The sequence below is a fragment of the Diabrotica virgifera genome, chromosome 6 (assembly GCF_917563875.1).
Source record: "Diabrotica virgifera virgifera chromosome 6, PGI_DIABVI_V3a".
Taxonomy (NCBI): Eukaryota; Metazoa; Arthropoda; class Insecta; order Coleoptera; family Chrysomelidae; genus Diabrotica; species Diabrotica virgifera.
The window spans coordinates 240,186,931-240,196,224 of record NC_065448.1 but is presented as its reverse complement, the minus strand read 5'-3'; positions in this window follow the sequence as shown (position 1 = coordinate 240,196,224).

The following is a 9,294-nucleotide window of genomic DNA, read 5'->3' as shown; positions in this document are numbered from 1 at the left end:
AAATTTGAAAAATACGTGTTTATTATTTTTCCAAAATCTATCGAATGATACTAAAACACGACCCCCCACGGAGGGGGTGGTAGTAATTTTAAAATTTTAAATAGAGACTCGCGATATTTCGTGAAATAAACATCAGATCGAAAAACTGAACAATGCAGGTCCAATATTTTTCAAAAATCTATCGAATGACGCCAAACACGGCCCCCTACGGAGTACGGGTGGGGGTTACTTTAAAATCTTAAATAGAAACCCCCATTTTTTTATTGTAGATGTGGATTGCTTACGTAAAAATAAGTAACTTGTATTCGGACATTTTTTCTAATTATGGATAGATTGCGCAATAATCGAAAAACACGATTTTTGGAAAAAAAAATTAAAGTAAAAATGGAAAGTCCCCACTAAAATGGAAACCGTAATTTTTTTTTTTTTTTTTTGGTTTTAGGACCTAATGTTCACAAGTGAATAAGTCCCCATAACGCTTGATTAACTGCAAATTTAGCATACTTGCCTCCCCTACTAATAGGTATATGTATACCGCATACTAACCACATAGATATTACTTGACTGCAAAAATGCTATCCTATTGCTTTTTTAACGATGGGAAATATTTGTGAATTATAGGCCAGAAAATTTGAGAATTAGTAGTGGATAGTCCAAGGATCAAAATCTATATGATTTTGAAAGGCGCTTTTACCATGGGGGTGGTTTCCACCCCATTCCGTGGGTGGAAATGTTTTATTATATTTTGACCGCAAAAGTTAATAAAAATATTCATTCTGGGAAAAACATTTTCTATACATTTTTTTGATAAAATTAATAGTTTTCGATTTATTCGCTATCGAAAGTGTTAGTTTTGTATAGAAAAAATCAATGTTTTTCGATATACTCATTTACGATTCACTCAATTTTTCAGTAGAAAAATTTTTTTCAAACCAGGTTGTTGGGAATTAAATAAGCTACAATTTTATATTGAAACATTTTTTCGTATCTCTAATGATAATCTTTGTATTCTGAAGAAAATGGCTTTTTTTACAAAACTACAAAAATTCGTTATTCGCTTTTAACTCCAGTTTTTTAAAAACTAATCATTCTAAGCTAGTCAAACTGTTAGAATCTAATAAAAATACATAAATAAATAAGAATGAATAAGGTCAATCACTAAAAGCACCGCTAACTTACATTATTATGCTTCCAATTGGATTTCTCCTTTTTTTTTCAAAAAAATATATTGATTTTTTAACCGTCACTTTTTTATTTTTTATCTTAGAAAGTTTGCTAAAAAATAATTTTGTAGGTTTTTTAAGCCTATTAATAATAAATCTTTTTAAAATCCTCAATTGCAAAAAGAAGTGACTTTGAAAGGGTTGGTAAAGGTGGTTTTTGCATGTTACTACAAGTTTTAATTGTCAATAGCTCACTCAATTTTTGACATAGAAAAATTTTTTGCAAACCAGATTCTGGGAAATTAAATAGGCTATAGTTTCATATTTAAACATTTTTTCGTACCTCTGATGGTAATCTTGCTATTCTGAAGAAAATGCCATTTTTTCCAAACTACAAAAATTCGTTATTCGCTTTTAACTCCATTTTTTTAAAAACTAATCATTCTAAGCCGGTGAAACTTCTAGAACCTATTAATAATACATAAATAAAAAATACCAAAAAAGGTCAATGCCTAATTTTAATTAGGGTGGTTATTAGGGGGTTGCCTGCGATCACTTTTTCGCTGAAAAAAATAGGGACTGACATTCTTTTCATGTTAAGTCACTTAATTTTTGAGCTATAGATTTTTTTCTTATTTTTGGAGATAGATATTTTTAAGTACTTTAAATTAATTTGAACAAAAAGACCAAGTTTTCACTCTAATGGAATATAAAACAACATAATGCCATCCCACCAGAATGAAAACAATGGGAACCTTCTCTGGTTACACCTCCGAGGCTTCTACAATTTGCAAGCCATACGGATGCTGAGACTAAGAAAGATGAGGGAATTCTACATTTTACAATTCACGTCCCATCTGCTCAACGCGGTAAAGTTCCAACGAGAATGGTTCCCTTCATACTCCACACAGAGTAAATGTAAATCAATTGAAAATGGTTATTCACTTTTGATTTGAACAAGTTATTCTCGAAAAGTGCATAGTTTTCCCGTCTTTTGACTATGAAACTACAATATTTAGCATTTGACGAATAAGAGCCAACATATAATAAAGTATAGCTCGATTACTATTGGTCTTAAAGAAAATAAAAAAAGTTTTTGTTTATTTTTTCAAAAGGTACATTTTTTTAAGTAAAGTTGTTTTGATAAAACGAAAACTTTTGGAGTTATTAGCAGAAAACTTATTAAAAACATTGATTTTTTCGATAATTATAAAACTAACTTTTTCGATAGCGAATAAATCTAAAACTATCAATTTTATCAAAAAAAAGTATAGTACGTTTTTGCTTAGAATGAACGTTTTTACCAACTTTTGCGATTAAAATATAATAAACAAGCTGAAAATGCGAGCATTATCATAACGAAAACTTTGTTTATTTACGTATTTTAATTCGTAATATATGGAAAATTGCTATTATGAAAAGTAGTTTAGAATTAATAATTATGTTTTAATGTGCAATTATATCATTCTAATTTAAATGTTATGAACTATAAAGGTAGTTTACTCTTGATCTAAATTTATATTTTTATATACCTCGTATAAAATTAATAAATCTTTATATAATATGTTGGTTGCATCAAAAATCTTAGCACATGAATAGCTTTTAATGAAGAATAACTTTTCTTCGTCAAATTAAAAATAAAAGTGTTATAAATTAAAATGTGTTGGTATCCATAATTTGAGAAAAATGTTCAAATATTTTTTTCCATTAGAATTGTACATATCAGATCATAATTTTTTATACCAAACAATATTATTTTATATACTGTCGGTTCGTTAAACTCAGACACAACTGGCAAGTGATTTTAGTCAATAATAAAAAAATAATTACTAATTAGTTAATAATTACTAAATAATTAGTAATTTTGCCAATTTTGGCAAAATTCGCAAAAAACAAAAAAAATACCTACTAAAATCACTAGCCAATGGTATCGAGTTTAGCGAACCGACTATACAGGGTGTGCAGAAACTCTACCGACAAACGAAGACAGGAGATTCCTCAGATAATTTTAAGAGAATTTAACCACATTCACCTAGTCCGAAAATGCTTCCTAAGGAAGCTAGAGCTCTTTGAAGATGGCGTCTTGTAATTAGTTTTTCTTATATACCTCCAGAATGCTTTTAGTTAGAAAAAACGGAAATTGGTACACACATTTATCTTCCAGAGATAAATCGATTACATCTATGGTGACTTTGGGTGGTGGTTTTGGGTGGGGCAACGGTTATTTTATCGCATAACTTTTTTGTCTTTAACTTTTAAGCACTTTTGATACTGGATTATTAAATTGTGAGGTATTCTAGTACTAAAAGGTACTCTTGCTTTAAGTCGGTAGGACACACCGTTTTCTAGAAAAATCGATTTGAATATTTTTCGTTACCTGAATTTGAAAAAAATTTCAAGCAAGAGTAACTTTTAATACTAGAATACCTCATAATTTAATAATCTAATGTCAAAAATCCTTAAAAATTAAAGACAAAAAAGGTATGCGATAAAGTAACCGTTGATCTACCCAAAACGGACGCATATGACCGGTACTAGAAATTCACAATTAATAAAATCGATTCATCTCTGTAATATAAATAAATGTACCAATTTCGGTTTTTCTAAATAGTTTTTTTTTGAAATTTTTTTTGATATTCAAACAACGAAAAATTTTCAAATCGATTTTTCTAGAAAACGGTGTATTCTATCGACTTAAAGTAAGAGTACCTTTTAGTACTATAATGCCTTACATTTTAATAATCCAGACTCAAAAGTGCTTAAAAATTGAAAACAAAAAAGTTACGCGATAATATAACTGATGCCCTACCCAAACGGACGCCTATGACCGGTACTAGAAATTTGCAATTAATGAAATCGATTTATCCCTGGAAGATAAATATGTGTACCAATTTTCGTTCTTCTAAATAGAAGCGTTCTGAAGATATTTAAGATAAACTAATTACCAGACGCCATTTTCAAATAGCTCTAGCTCCTCTAGGAAGCATTTTCGGACTAGATGAATTGGGTAAAATTATCTGAGGAACCTCCTGTCTTCGTTTGTCGGTAGAGTTTCTGAACACCCTGTATTTTAATTTCATAACAAATGGAACAGTCCATTTATCATAAAGGGTAGGCCGTATACTCGTAAATATATACCTACTTAATAAATTATTGCTTTAATATACTCAAATTGTATTTTTGAACATCTAATTTCTTTATATAATAATTAAATTCACTATCAAATGTCATTGATGTTTTATTACCTAATACTTAATTTAAAATTTATTTTGACATTCACGAAGTGTCAAACTCAAATGTAAATAAACTTTGCTTTGCTGAACAAATTGAGATTAAATAATAATTCAAAATAACCAAATATTGTTAGAATTATTCAAATTCATTAATTACAAACGTCAAACGTCACATAATATAGGTACCTTGTTGTGCATTACGTCAATAGTTTTTACTTTCAATTTATATAGGTACACTTCGCGTCATATAAAACTGGTACACTTTTTTTTCCCAATGTAAACCTGTGTTCAGACTGACAATTATTGTTCGTGAATCACGTCGTTGTTGCCATCACAGATAACGGAATTGCACTAAATCTAAATACAAAAAATAACGTTTAAAATGTATATTTCGAATTGTAATACACATATTTAAATTCCACACTTATTCACTGTAAAAGTTATTATTCATTTTGTATTAATTTCAAATTAAATTTTTAATTTTTCCAGTGTGTTTTATTTATTCTACACAACTTAATGCAGTTTTGTCCTATAATTTACGAGAAACCAATCACACCTCTCGATTTGACGTTAAACATAATAATTTAAAGTCATGTCAAGATTTATTATCTATCAATATTTTTGAATTGAAATATTTTTATAAATTATAATAAAACACGAATAAATGTATGGATACTTAATTGAGATGACGGAAAATTACAATTGTTTTAGTTTTTAGTATATTAAAATATGCGGTCTGTCGCACAGCCCCGTTTTTACCTAGTTTGATATAATATTTTCGTTGAACTGGCAACGTTGCCCTAGAAATTAGAATGACACTTGTGACAAGATCAACTTACACAACTTGAAAAACACGATTTTCGGTTATAAGAGTTGTACCAGCTTTTTTGACGCGAAGTGTACAATATATAACCTGAATTTACAAATAAATTAAAGGAATAAACGGTTTACTTACACAAGATTCGATATTTGATGTAAGATGTAAGAAGGTAGGTAATAAATTGATTTTTTATAGTCACACAAAAACAATACGACAGCGCTTGTTCAATTCTGGAAGAGAAATGTCAAACATTTGTAAAACTACTATAGTATTTTTACTACAAAAGCGATATTACGTAGGTCAAAATTTTTGACGTAAGAGAACTGTCAAAACATTAGAATGTGACTTTTCATTATTGCCATGTTTATTATAAACATGGCAATAATGAAAAGTCACAATCTAATGTTTTGACAGTTCTCTTACGTCAAAAATTTTGACCTACGTAATACCGCTTTTGTAGTAAAAATACTATAGATAATTATTACTATTTAGTCTACTCCTAACTTATTGAGTTTGATGTTTAGCTTTTTGAAAAGTAGCCTACTTCCTAACCAACCATTTGAGCTGACGTTTAGTGCGTCGCGCGTCGGTAGGAAATAACCGGATTGTGACGTCACATTTTATACTTTGAGGTCGATTATCTCGAAGACGGTTAGATATATCGAAATGGTGTTTTCAGATTTGGATTCAGAAGGCAAAACTACATAATAATCCATCGATACACCTGCTCTAAGTATTGCAGGAGCGGCAACGCAATAACACACAGACTTTTGCAAATTTATAAACGAAAAGTTTTCGTTGAAAATTGATCCTTGGACTATCCACTACTTATTCTCAAATTTTCAAACAAATCGATCCATTCTGTAAAAATTGCGAGGTTTTGTCCTATTTTAAGTTTCATTACTTATTCTTATAGCTTATTCTTCTTTTTGTGTTCTATCAGGTCCAAAATTTTATTCAAGTTTTTTTTTTCATTTTGTTTATAGGATGAAATATTTTCGGCTTTTTTTATGTTCGATTCTCTTTTTATTTAAAACTAAGCTCAATTTTATACTTCGTGATCTTAAACTAATGCATTTCATTTTTAAAGCATGCGGTTCCTCGATTTTGTTTGTCGAAAAATTAGTTTAAAAAATGTGCTCGACTCGCCAGAACCATTGCTTTGTACTATATAAATGTTTATGGGCAGAGTGTAGTGAAACAAAATAAAGCGGAACTGAAACCATTAGGTACCTTTTACCTACCGACAAAGGATTCAGAGGAGTAAAACATTTTTTTGCCAAAAGACCTTTCGGTGATCTTGTTGCAGATATATTCACAATAGTTTCTTCGCATTAAATCGAGCAAATGAATGAGCTGAGCCACCTAACCTTGTGTGAAAAGTCTTTAAACGTTCATAAACAAGTTTTAAAGTCTAATAAACGAAGTCAGACCGAGGCGGCGGACACCTCTTTCAAAGCAGGGTCTTAATATGTTAATGAGACAGATTATTGCGGAACACCTGTGACGTCTATCTCTTTCTTACATTCGAAATGGCTTTTTCAATCTTCGAATACCTTTGCCATGGGTCAGAGGCCGATACGACCGTTCTAAGTTATCATTCAACGATACAAACTGTCTATCAAACAAATAGTTTTGATTTGTTTAACATTTTTTAGCTACCTTTTAATCTGACATATGTTATTTCAATAACTAAACTACAAAACAATAAGCACGAAGCAAAAGGTATAATTTACTATTTTATTTGGGAATAAGCCACAATTTGAATTTGAAATTAAATTTAAGTGACGTTTCTTCTTCTACTTCGGAAATAGTTATCAAAATACAAAATATGAACAAACTAAACAAATTTTGTTTTTGTTACTTGGTAAAAAATTAATCTAATAATTTAATTTTATCTGAATCATTCATATTGACAATTCTGACATATAGGTATTATACTTTTTACCGTAATATATACCGTAATTATACCTTTTTACATATACATATTTTACTTGATACCAGGGAAGGCGAAACGAAGATATATAAAATAGCCAAACAGAGAGCAAAGAAAGCAAAAGATTTTAATCAGATTAGATGTATCCGAGATGAAAATAATAAAATACTAGTTCACGAAAGGGATGTCAAAAAGAGATGAAGAAAGTACTTTGACAGCTTATTAAATGAAGAATTTGACAGACAGCCTGTAGAGTCAACTCAGACAGTAGCAGCAATGGTCACCAAAATAACAAACGAGGAAGTGGCTCAAGCGCTTCAAACAATAAAGAAAGGAAAAGCAGTCGGATCAGATGATATTCCTGGGGAAGTATGGAGAACATTGGGAGAGACAGGAATAAGGTGGCTAGCAGGTCTATTTAATAGAATTATGGAAGTTGGACAAATGCCAGACGAATGGAGAAGCAGTATACTGGTACCTGTTTACAAAAACAAGGGAGATATAAAACAATGTACAAACTACAGGGCTATAAAACAGCTTAGCCACACCATGAAAATATGGGAAAGAGTAATTGATAGACGGATACGTGAAGAGACCGAAATATCCGAGAATCAATTTGGCTTTATGCAGGGCAGATCAACAACAGATGCAATTTTCATTATAAGGCAGTTGATGGAAAAATACAGGAGTAAAGAATCAAACGCTCATATGGTATTCATTGATCTTGAGAAAGCATATGATAGAGTTCCTCGAAAGATTCTGTGGTGGTCACTCAATAAGAAAGGAGCCCCTGGTGAATATGTTAAGATTGTGAGGGATATGTATGAGGGAGTAACGACTAGTGTTAGGACAGGTGTGGGAGAGACTGATAAATTTCATGTGAAAGTAGGATTGCACCAAGGCTCGGTGCTTAGTCCGTATTTATTCTCATTATTTTTGGACCAGATAACAGCGAAACTACAGGGTAACATTCCATGGTGCTTAATGTATGCTGACGATGTCGTGTTAGTAGGAAATAGTGAAAGAGACTTAGAACGAAAACTAGAACAGTGGAGGCAAGCTCTGGAGGAAAAAGATTTAAAACTTAGTAGGACAAAAACAGAGTATTTGGAATGTTCATTTAAAGATGGAGTTACTACAAATAAAATGGTATCTTTGGATGGTGAACTGATTGTAAAAAGCAATAGTTTTAAGTACCTGGGATCGGTATTACAGAGTAATGGAGAAATAGATGGAGATGCATGCAGTAGAATTAGGGCTGGATGGATGAAGTGGAAAGAAGCGAGTGGTGTGTTGTGTGACAGAAAAATTATAGTGAAGCTGAAGGAAAAATTCTATAAAACAGCCATAAGACCGGCTATGATGTACGGAACTGAATGTAGGGCAGTAAAGAAGAAATAGGAACAACGAATGCATAATGTGGCGGAAATAAGAATGCTTAGATGGATGAGTGGAGTGACAAAGAATGATAAACTTAGAAATGAGTATATTAGGGAAAGTCTAGGTGTGGCACCAATTGATGCCAAAATGAGAGAGCCTAGGTTAAGATGGTTTGGTCATGTTCAACGTAGGGACGTTAGTCACCCAATACGAAGAATAGCTGAAGTGCAGATTCCTGGAAGGAGTAGGAGAGGAAGACCAAAGAAGACCTGGGGGGAGACGATAAGGCAGGACATGTTGGTAAAGGGGATTGACATTGATATGACCCAAGATAGAATTGTGTGTAGAAATGCAATTAGGGAAGCCGACCCCGCATAGAGATAAGGCAAAGAGAATGATGGTGATTATACTTTTTACCGTAGATGCTTTTAAAATGATATTGCCAATATTTTTGAGTTGCGTCCCTGGGACGACTTTGTTGGAAGATAGTTCATTATATTACATGAAATCAACTTTAATCATTACAACCACATGTAATGATGACAGTCAAAATCTCGTGTGAGTGATCCCATAGTATATATAACGAGAATTAAAACCACGAAAAATCCTCGTGATACTATCCCGACATGGTAAGTGTTTGGTCTTACATTTAATTTACTCCCAAAATTAATCCCAACTTTCTAGTGATGTTGAAAAAGTATATATTCGTTACAAAGTACTCGTTACTTACGAATACCGAAAGTAACGATTACTATACAGAGA